Here is a 14,932-nt window from a genome sequence, read left to right as displayed (position 1 = left end):
GGAAGAGGGAACTGGGTATAGTGAAAAAATTGCTGCGAGAGCATATGCATGTAAGAAGAGACTGAACAAATCTCCCCTATGTGTTATATGCAGCTGCCATTGCCATCAAATGTTTGGTACCTGACATTCAAAGAGCACAGGGCCAGGTTTTTGAACTTCTCTGTGCTGGTGAAAGAAGTTATGAAAACAACAGGCCTCACCAGCTCAGAAGTGCCCCTGTGCAGGCAAAAGTCATCATCGTACTGGATTAACATCTTTAAATGGGATTGTAGTCATAGAAGGAAACTGGCCAAAGAAGTCTATTTTATAGACATGTTACTATAGTAGGAGTGAACTTCTTAAGCTGGCACTCACCTTACCGTACCTGTACAGTTAACAGGTGCCCTGAATAGCAGGGGAGATGCTAGGTTTGGGAGGTACAGACTAAATAGCTGTGTTTTGCATAAGTAGCTCTTAAGAAAGGAGTAAGGCAGGAGTGTCAAACTCATTGTCACCGGGGGCCACATCAGCCTCACAGTTGCCTTCAAAGGGCCGAATGTCATTTTAGAACTGTATAAATGTAACTACTCCTGTCCAAAATGACATTCGGCCCTTTGAAGGCAACTGTGAGGCTGATGTGGCCGCCGGTGACAATGAGTTTGACACCCCTGGTGTAAAAGGACAGAGTAGGTCATCATTTCTGGTCAGAGGCAAAAGCACATTAAACTTGCTGACTTTCTGTAGCAGCCTGTGGCCAACTCGATTTCTTCGTGTTCAGCATTTTCCGAATCTGCACATGGTATCTGGGCACATGCATTAACGCTCACCAGATCCTTGCAGCAAAGGCGTGCACAGGCCGAGGGGAACAGCGAAGCACCGTGGCTCAGAGAGAGGGAAGGAGTGACTCATACAGGAAGAAAAACAAAGTGAAGATGAACTTACAGCATAAGAGGCAGACTGTTGGCTGTAAGTCAGTTTTCTTGCACTCAGAAGGGTGGGTATTAGGGTGAGAGGAGTTTGACAGTAATGGAAGTCCAAGGAAGTTTGATTAAGATTAAATGGCAGCCACAGGCCAACACAGAAATGAAGCTTTAAGGCGAAAATCAAAGTCAGGAAGTGACTAAGTAGGTCAGAAGCTGCAGCTAGTGAGCTGGATAAATTAAGTGGGACTTGGAGCAACTAAGTAAGCTCTGCTAATGACACGTGATAACACTTACAATGTCACCAAGTTTAACAAATCTGACTCTGAAATCACCTTCAAGGTCCTGATAGCAAATCAGAGATTGCCAGGTTCTAATAGAGTCTACATCAGAGCAGATACTCTGTGTGTTTTATCAAGAGATCGTTTTTACAGTCACTTTTTGACCCTGCCAAGCTTCCTGTAAATAGTGCACTGCTTTGTCTGCACAGGATTTCTCCTCAAGGAGCTAGGGAAAATGAACTGGCTAATAGAAACTGTGAGACTGAGAAGGGCCGCTACTATAGGCTGAAAAGACAAATGCAATGGAGAAACTCCTTTCCACCCCGAAATTCAATAAGTCTTTGATTCAATTGTTTTGTTCACATCCAGGGCAGCCGGAAGAGAACAGTCACCTTGTATTTTTGTACCTGATGAGAAAACCCCAGATTGTATGTGTGCACTGGGACAGTTCAATGTGTGTCTATTCCAACTTCAAAGAGGCTTTCAATGCTCTTTCAGATGTAGGGTGTGAGGAAGGGTGAGAACTGCTAAAGCTAGCCCCATCCTCATTAAATCTTTGCCCTCTCTGGAGCAAGCATGCAAGTGGAGAGAATAGAAGATATGCATGAGCAACTGAGCATCTGTGATCTCATGACCTTTGACTGTTGTATTATGGGAAATGTATTCTCTGGTTGCTATGCTTTTCTAATTCATTTGTATTTTCCTTCAGTGACTCCCTTCTATTTTCTTTGGTGCTCCTGTGTAATGGCTTCAAGGAACCACAGATATCTCCAAGTTAAGCATGCATACAATAGCTTTAATTAAATGTTTGCAAGTATCCCACAGTAATGCAAGGGGAAGGGAAAGCAAACAGTTTTGTACTCGTACCTATCCCTTCTGAGCCCTGGCTGGATGGAGGCATCTGCACGACTGCCCTTTAAATCCAGTTCTAACCTATTGTGAAATGAAGGCCACTGAGTCCTGCTGCTCTGCATGTAAGCACTTCAGGAATTTCACTCCCACCAAAAAAGCTACAGATCACCTGTCAAAAGGTAAAACACTGAAACCTTTTACGCTAGGCTAGAAGAAATAAAAAATAAACTAGGGCAGACATTCTTTACTCCACTTACACAAGTTGGAGAATAAGATTAAAAATATCCTTAACCATTTCTTAAAATACACTAAGGTGTATAAAAACAAAGGTTTTGATCTTCAGTATTCTGAAAATAATCTTTTCTGTTCCCTGTGCTATTGGCACAATCTCAGACTTGGTGCCACCGTCTACGAGGAGTTACCTGTTTATTATTCTTTCAAATGAGGATCTTTGTTTCTTTTACAAATAGTTAACTACCTCATTTTATATGTAGAGAGGAAAGCTGCAAAGGATTTTTTTTGGGGGTCATTGAAAAATACACAGGAGAGAAATTAAATTTGGAAGAGCAACTTTCATCACGCAAAGATGGAGGAATAAGAAACAGGATGCAACGATTATAACTCAACTCTTTAACTCAAAGACAAGACAATTTTACAGCACAGAAAACAGTGCGTTTGTTTAGATGAAGAGTCTCTCTTGTATGATATGGAAGAGTTAACAGTATCTGCAAGGATAACCACAAGGCCTACCACTAGTGATTATTGCTAATAATTAGTACTAGTATAAAGTACTTATCTTGAGTTTGTTGATGACTGACAGCACAATTATTTCAAAGTTGCCACAAGCTAATTTGAGAACACTCTGGCCTGGCTGTACATGTTCTATTGCAAAGCCATCCTCTACTTCTCAGTGACTCTGTATGATAACATACATCAGAAAAGATAAGCACAATTGTAAGACTGGAAAGAAAAAGTAAAGGCCAGTTTGAATAGAGACTAAAGAAACCATGCTTCTGACTTTGATTTTGGCTATGTCCCTGCTCTGAGGCCAGAGGCACCGCCAGTGTTTGCAGTCTGACACGCTGGATTTGGGCAGGGGTTGTGCTCAGCAGGGGCTGGCCCAGCTCTGCCAGAGGTTGAGCTGCAGTGACTTTTCTGGAGGGAACAGAAAGCAAGGGTTGTTTCCCTCACGTGGCAAGGCACAAAGGACAGCAGGGCTGTCTGAGAAGATCGAGAACTGCTGACACTAGTAACAGGAACTGGCAGTTGCAAAGGTGAGTAGGAGTGGGATGAAAAGCAGCCTCACAGAGCGAAGGGGGAAAGGAGAAGGCCAGGGAAGACCTAAAATTGGGCGCAGCTAGCAAATGGTGACAGAGACTTCTCCTGTTTGATTCTCCTCAAGGAAAATGTTATGTTGCAGGCCAACATAACGATTCCTACAAGGATTTCTGAGATACTCTTAATGAAGATTTCTACTCTTTTTTCCTCTCTTAATCTGCAGTTTGCATTTCCACTGCACCTTCATAAGATACTTCTTAAAAATACCTCTGGTTTTGATGATGCCTGGGAGTCAAGAATGGTTATTCTCAGAGGTGTGTGATCTACACTTCACCCTCCTCTTTCGCCCCTGCTGCCTCCGCCTGATGCCGGTGTTCCAGCCCCTTGCTTTGGATGGCCCAGTGCAGCAGCTGTAGCAGGGCCGCTGTGCAATGGTGCACACAGGGCACACAGCTTGGGCTTGTTTGGGTTTCCTCTTCTGATTAGGAAAGGTTTTAATTTTTGTTCTTCAGTTTTCTGTATTTACTCAAGCTATCTGCTCCATGTGAACAAGGAGTGGCATGTACTAATGTTTATAAACTCAACAGCTCCATCAGTGTCATTTGTATTCATTGCCTTAGACTTTTCTGCCTGTCATTTGTGGTCTTTTTGCTTAGTACTGTTTGCATCTCACCTGTCAGTCTTCTAAATTAAATGACTGGCAGATCGTTCATCTCCTACTACGTTAGAGTTGTGAAACTCTTGCATCAAAACCCGAGAGTTACTTCTTTCCTTCCCATTCTATCAGGTACCCCATGGACTATTTCTGTCCTTCTAACCTAGTAGTGACAGCTGATTTATATCACCATGGCTAAGGCCAGGGAAATCAATGCTTGACTTTCTCCCAGGGGATGAGTTTTTCTGGATGGCAGTTAGTTAACTATTTTCACTATACAGGTACCAAAAATATCCAGCTCATCTCCACAACAGCAAGGCCCACAGGGATGATGGTACAGTAATGTTAGGCCTGATTCTTCATGTTCCACTTCCCTTCAGTCAATCATAACTACTTTTATTCTCCAAATACATGAAGAACTTGAAGCTAAAGCTCGAAGTCCAGAGCAATCATTTAACTTTGTAACCCAAACTCATTGCAATGTATTGAAAGGTGCTCCCCAAAATTTTCTGCTTCCTTGGGTTAAGGAGGGAAAGTGAAAGAGGACAAAACAGTGAATAATGATTTCTTTACTTCATTTTATTAGTTTGGTGGTGTTTGTTTGGTAGTGGTGTTTTTTTCTTTTTATTTTTTCTTTTTCTTTTTTCTCCAAAAAGGGTCCTATCCCTGCCAGAAAAGCAGCTGCAAGCACAGTGGAGTTACCTCTGTGCTGCAGCTGCAGTGTTCATGATGCCTGTCACCCTGTTGAGCACCCAACCAGACTGGAAACAAGAAGAAATGTTGAAAAATGACAGTATAAGTATTCTGCAGGCGCTGTAAGACAGAAAAGTCATGATGGTGGAAAGGAGAATGTCAAAAGTTAAATCCAGCTGTATTACCTTGGAGGCCACATGCATGTGTGAGAGGTGTCTTTTATCTAATATTTATGTTTTGTTTTCCCTCCCTGAACTTTAAGGTAGGCCTCAGCCAGTGAATGCTGCATTCTCTGTAAATGCCTTGCATGGCCTGTTGTTGCCAAGTTTCTTATTCAATGGCACTTTTTTCTTGTTTTTAAATGCTTGCTGGAGTCTGAAAACAAGGAGTTTTAAACCTAACAATAAAACACCTGCATTTTATTAAGACTCGCGACTTAAGTTCCACCTCCCCCAATTTTACTGAGGTGTTGCAATCAGTTGGCTTAACCCTTTCATAGCCAGTTTTGCTTGGAAAGTGAAGTTAACATGTCTGCTATACATTGTCCAATTCCACAGTCCCATGCTGTGTTTGGAGGAAAAGAAAACCAGCTCTGAGACAGACCCAGAGGTCTCCATCCAGTGCTGACTGGCAAGATGTGCAGAACCCCCAAACCACAGCTGCTAAGTCTACGCCCTCCCTAGCACAACAGCCCTGCAGTAACATGTCCACTGGCAATGTAAATCTTAAGACTAAAATATTCTTACCAGCCTCTCTTATTTCAAGAAAGAGATTTTTGAGTTGTATCACAGAAACTTCATTCAACTAAGTGGGAATTATTATTCTTCCTGTTTGGTTCCTTTTGTCTGTCATTCCTTTGTCTTAAATAAGAAGTGGCGCAGCACTATATGGTTATTTTTGTGCCTGGACCTCCAAGTGTGTTATTATACCTATATTAAATTAGAAAAATGGCAGCATGTTGATGGGGAGTAATTGCCCAGATTCATGCGTCAATTTCATAGAAGGGCTGATAAGTACCGTTGTCAATGTACTAAGCAACTGCCCTGTTCCCCACTTCATTTAGCTTTTTGGTGAGCAATTATTTGCAAAGTCCCCTTCACACACATCACAGAAGCATTGCACTGGAAAGAGCAACAACTGCTAGCTGTTTTACCCAATTCGATCAGCTCACTGAAGACAGGAGAGAGTAGCTTAATGCACCCTGTCAGTGACTGAGGATCTGTACACCAGTTTTGATTCCATCTCTGTTGCTATCTGTGTGCTTATGGTCACGTAACTTTAGTTCTTTATGACTCAGCTTCCCATCTGTGCAAGAGAGAGAATAATTCTTCACAGCCAGCAGGTGAATCAAGAGGTCACAGACTTCTGAGGTTATCCTGGGCAAGTCATTCATCTTAGGAATTCAGTGGTGTACCTACACAGGGATAATTGTACTAATATGCATCAGACCTGTGTGGAGAGAACAGGTATCTCAAAGGTTCAGAGGTTTGGAGATACTAAGGCACCATGGCGACAGAGCCGTACAAGTTCCTAAGATAACCAGGTAAATAAATAGGGAAATATTAGTTACTACTCAAATACTGGTCAGATATAATCCATTCTATTGGTGGTTATTATTTATTACACACTCTGATCTATTAGATATTGGTGTGATTTATACTAATACATCCCTACAGTGCTACTATAGGAAATATGACCTACTGTGGTACTCATAACAGGAAATGCACAATGTTTACATTGCTCTTGTAAACAAATAATTTCAATTCATTCATGCATACCAGTATATGATTTCAAAACTGTGTAGACATGAATAATCATTGGAAATGGACTTCATAAACCCACATTATGACAGACCTAGTTTTAGGGATATAAAACTACTGCTATTGCATAGAATGTCATATGATGTGGGGATCCAGCAGACTGGGACATGTAGCAGTGAAAGTCATTTGGTGTGAGAGAAGCAGAGAGCTCTGACCACAAACAGGGAGTGCACACTGCGTGCCCGTGGAGGAGCACAGCTTGCCTTGCCTGCTGTTTGGAAAGACAAAGGATGAACATAATCTATAAAGATAATCTGGAGCAGAATTTTTCATGTTTGAGTCATGACTCACAAGATTCTTACTTTTGCATTCAGTGTAAATATGCGTAAACAATCATTCTGAAGTGCTTTTAAAAACACATGTAAACAGCTTTTCAAAGTCTCTCTTAAACCAAATCGGGGTAAATCACATATTTGTTTGAGTTTACACCCTTTAACTAGCTTTAGGAAGCTGTGATTTACATTACTGTGTAAATCACATCTGCTTATAAACTGTGGTTTGAAAGCATTGCACATCTGCGGTATCAAATGCACGCAAATTAGAGAATTATATGACATTACCAGTCACTTACATGCAAATGTAAGCTTCACTTTTTTGTGCAGTATTTGAAGTCATGTTACTATGTAGGGTAAGCTACTCTCTACTTAGATAGCAATCCAAACAGGGATTTGCAATCCCTTTGCAATCATTTTCACATAGGCTTATAGTCAGGTACCCCGGTCAGGAATGCGAGTTACAAACTGTTACGTGCCCTGAAGCATGCTTATGGCCATTCTTTATAGGTGGCCTGGTCACCATACTCATTACTTCTGAGTAAATAAAAGGTGGGGGTTTGTATTTTGGAGTTGTGTTTGTTGATAAAAGAGGTATTTTCTTTGCAGCAATCTGGAAAAACAGAGTTTTTTTAGCTTTACTTTCATCGTGTATCTGTGGCCTCTTTTTGAAGTTGGTACCAGATCAACCAGCGCCAGCACCTTGTAATCCAAGATCTCAGAGTGAGGAGGTGGTATTGTCAATCAGTCATGTGGTCTCTTCCAACGTTACAAAGAGGGTTGTTCCCTGTGACAGGTTTGCTGTATTTTTCTTCCTCTGAGTGTCTCAAGAGAGTGTCAGCAAGATTTTCCTTCTTCTATTTCATAGTCTTGTTCCTATTTTCACTTCTTTTTATGTAAGTTCTTTTAAAATCTATTCATAAGAATGTTCTGCTTTAAATTACAAGTTTATTTATTTTCCGTCTTGACTACATTTTCCCTTAGACAAATAGTTCTACAAAGCTTTCATCAGAAAACCCAACATTACTTATAAGCACTATTAATGAAGCCTGACAAAACAATTATGCAGAAGCTATGATCATCTTTACTTTTCATAATAAATTACAGATAAATTAATACATGACTCAGTCAAGGTTGTAGAGTAAATTAATGGCAGCAGCTGGAATTGTAGCCTAGGTACTTTGACACCCACAATCCTGCTGAAATTTTATGCCCTGAAAACACTGGGACCGTCTCAGACCCACTCTGCACTACCAACATTCCTCTCATATGACTGAAGTGGTTTTAGGCCATGAAAATTAAAGAAAGGGAAAAATAATGTAAATCAATGCCTGATTCTACTTTGTTTTCCCCTCTGAGTCTGAAAGACTTTTTCATGTTTTAATTTTTTCTTACAGTAGATATTGGCAGGCTAAAAGTGAAAATAAAATAGGAAAAAATAACAAGCATATTTTGAGTGATTACTCAACTGGGGTCCTTTGTGACAGGAAATGCAGCTGCGTGACTAATGGGCCTGACTTTCTCTTGGCTTCCTTCCCCCTTCAAAGATCTTGTTTACTGCCCCAGCCAATTTTTTTTCTTTTTTGTAAATTGCTAGAAGCTAGCAATTTTCCAGGAAAAAAAAAGAGATCTTTGCAAGAGGCAAAGGCAGTAAATCTTACAAAGATCAAGGGCTGCAGAGCTCTCCCCCATCTACTCCTTTTAGCCTTCCAGGCTCTTGAGTCACGTCATATCTTCCCCCACTCTGCTCCGAACATGTGTCCAGCAGATCTTTCTGCTTTGGTGAGGGGAGAGAGTATGTGAATCACGTTTACAGCATCTAGCCCTGGAATTCATAAAGGAAGGACTAATTCCATTAAGGAAACCAGGGGCCTCCTAAGCCTCTTGCATTTTGTCTTTTTTTTATTATTTTTCCTTGCGCTCTCTCTCTCTTTTTAACAGCAGTTATGTGCCCGTACTCCATAATGACATGGCTGCTAAGTGTAAGCTATTGAGATTTGACACAGCATAGTCCCGTTAGTAAGGGGCCATGGAGCTTTAAATGTTGTCTGCATTTGGCCTGCTTCGTAAGTCTGATTTGTTGAGCTTCCCAGGTAATGGCAGATAAGCCAGGACTTGAACATCCCCTGAACTGGAAGAGGAACCACGCATCCAAGCTTCATGGCAGGCCCTTATCCCTGAAATTCAGTGCAATGAAACACCAAGTTCAGTCTCAGCAATGAGGAGTGTTTGGCATATCGTTGGACAGAGTATCTAAACAAGCAGGATCTTGACACTTGGAGAGTGTCAAGAGGAGAGGGATGCCCTGGAGGACAGTGGTACTGAGCTCTGTGGCGGGGGACAGTGTGCTCACAGAGGTGTCTCAGCTGTCAAGGGCTCCCAAGACTACGTGCTCGATAAAGCAAACGTCATTCACTGGTCTGAAGGTGGGCGCTGGCGCAGGAGCCTGTGTGCCACCAGCAGCAGTGCCAGCACCAGCCGTGCCATGGAGGAAACAGACAACGCTCCACACTAGTAGTGGCGGGTTTATTCCTGCAAGGGGGTTAGAAATGCAGCCGGATGGTGAAACAACAGCCAGTCTTCAGCCTTCTCAAGAGGCCCTTCTCTTTGGAAAACTGGGGGATGAAATCACTGAAAAAGAGTTTGAGGACTGCTCCACAATCTACAACACTGGCATGGTTCCCTGTGCCCTGTAGCAGAGGCTAAAAAAGGAGGTGAATATATGCATTACCATAAACTGCACAGAGGAACCATCAGAATGGTTATGCTAAAAAAAGAGATGAAACCTTTGCTTATGAATAGACCTAAAAGAATTGGATACATGTGTAGAGAGGGATCATTTTCCACTACCTACAAGAGGAAAAATCTCTGGGGAAGTGGCTGATGCCAAATATTTTCTTATGCTTCATGTGTCAGCAGGGTCTGGCAGAAGCCCTTAAAAAACAGAGCACGCATTTTGTGCAAATTGAGAATCACAATTTCTGGTGATTTGGATTGCTTCACCAAACTTGAGATGTTTTTCCAAAAATATAGCAGATGTTTGATGATGTACCAAGTTTTCAGCATTTACACAGATCAGATGATGTTAAGATCAGCAGAAAAAAAAAAAACAACAGAGTAACACAGTAAAAGGCTTCAGAGCTGTCCTGAAAAAAAAACCAAACCCTAAGCTGGGCTAGACGGACAAAAATGTTCATTTCTCACAACAGCTATAAAATGCTGGGGAGACACACTATCATAGCAAGCTATACAGCAAGGTCACAGAGGAGCTGGACTGAGTGCAGAAGTGGTGGGCACGAGGACTCATTGGAAGGGGAGCTCCATGTGTGTGACCTGGTGTGTGACCTGTCAGCCCCAGGGCACCGCTACCAAAAGACAGGCAGTAGACTTTGACCACAAAGCTTAACAATTCCAGAGACTGAAGGAGGTCGTTAAAGAGCATGTGGCCCTGTGGTATCTTACCACTACACATCAGGTGGCATTTTCCCCAGAAGAGAACTGACCTAATCCTCTTGCAGCTACATGGTCAAAACTGGAGGTCAGTAATTTCTGTGCAATGAATACTAACAAAAGCTGAGCATCGGTGCATTCAGATAGAGGGGATGGATTTGGCATTTGTCCATGAATGTAAAAAATTTCCTGTCCTTTTTGTTTTATGAGAAGCTTGTGTTAGAAAACTGACCATAACCCACTTACTGTGATTGCCAAAATGGCTTGGCATAGCCCTCTCTCCTCATGAACACAAAGATTATTTTTTTTCAGTTATGAATTTATGGTTTGCAGATTGGGAGGGATTTGGTGGGTTCAAACTCAATCCCTAGAGCGTTTGATGAAAAAGCCATGATGCAAAATCCAGAGCTAGATTTTCTATGCGATGATTTGCTTAAATATTTTGCTTATGATGGGAATAAGATCCAGTGGGAAGTATATGAGCCTATCACTGAGAGTATTCTCAGCCTTGTTGTTGACTTCAGGTGAAGTATGAATAGTGGATCCTGGCTAGGAAGAATTATTTAACCTCTCTTGATTGCTATTTCTGCTTCCCTGAGGTAAGCTTATTATAAGGTAGTACAACTAAACAGGCCATCATGTACCAGTTGAGGAAAACAAGGCATGACAATGTAGCAGGAATAAGTGTAAGAGGTCTTCAGTAAAATATAAACCTAAATGCTCTACCATTCTAGTTCCATTATTTCTAATCAATGAGTTGTTAGGAAATAGTGCCAAAATAAATTGGCAGCTACTCAGAAAAATTAGGCTGTGATCTGGTTTTAGGTCTGTTATATCAAGATGGAACACATTAAGGAAGTAAGTCAACTACTGACATTTTGCCTGACAAAAAAAAAAAAAAAGAAAATTCATTCTTGCAGTCTTTGAATTCTCTGCCATTTTAAAAGGTGTCATCAGAGTGATGAAGGTCTTGAAGAAGAGTAAAGAAACAGAGTCAAGACACAAAAAACCCAGAACAACATGACCTGTCACCCTGACCACTGTGTATGTGATGCTCCAGTTCCAGAGACGTACGCAACACTGTCTGGTCCTTGGGATTCACTGAGCACAGTTTATATGATGTTGGTTGAAACTATTTGCAAGTTGTGCGTATTAGCACAATTCTCTGAATTTTGTCTTGAAAAACTCAGGGACTTTAGGACCTTTGGCATTAACAACTGCTCTTTCCAGTCTGAGAATCTGAATGAGGTGCTGCAAAGTTCTCATTTTATTAGGATCAGCCAGATAACACCAGATGCATAATAAAGCAAATCCTTAACAAGCAGCCTAAGCACTGGGTGGGCAATGAAGACAACTGCAGTTCAGCCCAGAGGTGGCTGCATTTGAGCCATGGGGAAGGAATCCATTTATAAACAAATTTCTCAAACACTTTGGGATGAAAACGCTATATAGAATCAGTTTAATGCACTCTACTTATGTGACTAACTCCCATTTCATGTCATTGTTTTCCTGGTTTTGCTACGCCAATCATACTGTGATTCCAAATGTCTTCAACCTGTGCTAGAAAACAGGCCACTATGTTCAAAAAAGTCAACAGAATAAAAAAACTTGTGATGGAAATAGTTCCAGTGCGTGCAGCTGGCTCATACTCAGAAACTATTCATATTCCATTTCTCTCTGTCTGGTTAACAAGTGTCTACCAGCAATTTGATGGCATTAACATGGTTTCGAATGCTGGGTGCACTTGACCCATCAGTAGTGTGCTCTGTTGTATGATGGTCACCTTGCATCCGAGCTCCCGGCTGCCTTCACCTTCTACTCTGATGCTCTCCTGACTCTGGAACATCTCACCTCATCAGCAGAAATAATGGACCTCTATATCAACAGTTTCAAATTCTGGGACAATTTGGTGATTTGCTCTCCCCTTTTGTTGAACCCCATAAAAAGGACTAAAAGGAGGGTGTTACCTAGTAGTTAAATAATGACATCAGAAGCCCTGGACTGTCTTTAGCCTGGGCAATATTACTGAAACGAGATGCCAGACGAGGTCTAAATTAGGCATCTGGTAACTACGTGAGGTAGCTTCACCCAAAATCTAATGCCACAGTGTTACGTGACCACACAACCTCCTGTGCCTTTGTTTCTTCATCTGTAACATGCAGACAGAAGCACTCAGACATCCAACTGGGTGTGCTGAGAGTTCATTGGCATTTCTGCAGACTTGGAGACTCAGGCATGAACAGTGCAGTATGAACAGAAACTAGCGGATACTGTCTCTTCCTTTTCTAGTGACATCCCCCTGCTGTCAGCATTGTACTCTCACATTCCTGAGTTAAGCTTGCTTGATGGATTTGATTTCACTTGGGCTTAAAATCTTTGTTTCCTTCCTCAGAGAGCATGCTGGAATACACCTTTAAGCACAGCAAATCTCACATATCCAGAAACTTCACACTCAAGGCCCCTGCAAACTGCTTCCATCTGACCATCCTCATCTTTCTTAATACACCCAAACAAGGAAGGTGAGAACTGTTTAAGACATGTTTTGCACACCCTGCAGCCCTGTGCATTTTTAGGGCCAGACAAAGCAATCTCTGCCACAGTGAATGATTTTGCATAGATGAAAAGCTTTGGTATACAGAAAAAACCTGCAACTAGATGCCCATGCGATTGCAGTTTTACAAGAAACAGCAGAACATCTGAGATATAGTCCCAGTGAGGTATAGTCCCAGGCCTGAACACAGATTTCTGCTTCAGGAACTGAGCTTTATGTCTACGTGACTTCTAGAGGCCTTGTGAATACAACAGCATCTTTGTTTCCCCATCTGTAAAACTGGGATTATAATATCCTCCTACAACAGAAGGGTTTAGAAAAGTTCATTTCTAGAAGATTTTACAAATGTTAAGTATCAGTTATTTCAATCTTGTTCCATTACAAAGAAGCCCTGCCATTCTTCCATCTTCTGCTGTTAAAAAAAGAGCTCTTCTCTTATAGCCTTTATATTACTTAATTAAATTGTAAAAGGTAGTTTCATGAGCTAACCTCTCTTATGGATTTTTGCAGTTACAGAGCGGAGGAATATGGACATTTAGACAGCATGTAACAATTTTGTGAGTAAAAGTGAGGGACTTGCTGACAAAAGGTTTCCATATATATCTCTCCTTGTCTGTGCTCTCTGAGCAGCTCTGTCTGCGATAGCTCCTCTTTCACATTGTGTCTGGAACAGAACTCGCATTCAAAAAGTGTCAGCAGGCATGAAAAAGACACCCACACGTGTTAGGTGCCTAAGCATATTCCCTGTAGTTCCTGAATTTCCCCCTCTGCAGCAATGATTCAACTTGGTGATGGCATTGTTAATGGATCAGGGGAAGAAAGACAATAATATCAACATCAATATCAAGAACAGCACATAATGCAAATGATGACACTAATGAGCATTTGGATTAAGATGGCATGTGTCAGGTCTGGTTGGTGGTTTTGTGTAAGGATCTCTGTGCTAGAGCATCTCTTGCACAGGGGTAGAGGCCTTGGGGCAAGAGGATGGGGATATTCCTTGGGGAGTGGGCACTCACAACAAGGACAATGCACAACAGACAGAGCTCTGTATCCAGGAGGGCACCTGGGGGGCCCCACTGGCTGCTGTAGCCAGAACTGGGGGCTGAGCTTGGCTGAAGGCATGGGCTTGTCATGCCATCTCTGTCCCTCACCTGTCCCCTCAAAAGTCACACTTGGCCTACACCTTGTAGCTGCTCAGAAACAGTGGCTCCCTTCAACACATATGCTCACACATAGCTACTGGAACTGGGGTTATTGTAGTCATTTGCAAAAGAAAGAAAATATATATTGCCAGGCCGGATAAAACACTGAGGCACTGTCGGCTTGATGCAGGCAGAACTTCTGCCAGATGCCGCGTTTGCACCTGGAAACCCACAGGCCAGAAGATCAGTGCTGGAGCATTCGTGTTGCCATCAGCAGGGCAGCAGCTCGTCCGCACGTACTCAGACTCCCAGGAGGCCAGGGCTCAGGGCTCCTCAAGGAGGTCAGTTTTTATATAGTAAAGCAAACAGTTTAGCTAATCAAGGATTTTTTTTTTTTCTTCTCTTTTCTGAGGCTCTTGGCACCCAGCCCCGTTACTTGCAATCTTTAATTTGTACTGTGGCTTCCTTTTCCCTGTTGCCTTCTGACTCACTCCAATTTTCCCACACACTTATTTCCTAACTTTACCTCTTATGGAGGTCTTCATTTATTTCGGACCCAAATTTATCTCAATCCTCCACAAAGCTGCTAATAGCTCACCATTTATTCCTGTAAGTGACTGTCATCAGAAATTCATGAGCTTGAAAAGTTTATGAGAAAAAAAGAGCCATTTTTTGGTGTTGTTGAAAATAGTTGATGATAACTCAGGCACTTATATAGTAACTTTATTCAAATGTGCTTATAGAAATTAACTGTCTATCAACTTGGACCTTCTTTTTCGTTATACAGCTGCCTGAGTCTCAAAATTGGGGTTTCAATTGGATTTTTTAAAAAAATCTGTGTATGTCCATGTCAGAGATGGGCTGCAAGCTACAAACACTACTCACAAGCTGGCCATGGAAAAGCCTGTTATATAATACAGCTTCCATTATACGGGAGCAGATTCTGATGAAACAAAGTCAAATTTTGGCAGATTCTCCCTTCCACCTCCACACTGCTATGAAAAAAACGAAGAGATAAAGGCATTTTTTCTGGTTA

The 14,932-nt window shown here is 41.8% G+C and overlaps 1 protein-coding gene across 10 annotated transcripts in view; it reads right to left on the bottom strand.

Annotated features, from left to right (window-relative positions):
- RAD51B (RAD51 paralog B) overlaps window positions 1-14,932 on the bottom strand; it is a 441,378-nt gene that overhangs the window by 10,576 nt on the left and 415,870 nt on the right. The window lies entirely within an intron of this gene.

Source organism: Columba livia, chromosome 5, assembly GCF_036013475.1.
Source record: "Columba livia isolate bColLiv1 breed racing homer chromosome 5, bColLiv1.pat.W.v2, whole genome shotgun sequence".
Classification (NCBI taxonomy): Eukaryota; Metazoa; Chordata; class Aves; order Columbiformes; family Columbidae; genus Columba; species Columba livia.
This window is presented reverse-complemented; position numbering and strand designations above follow the sequence as displayed.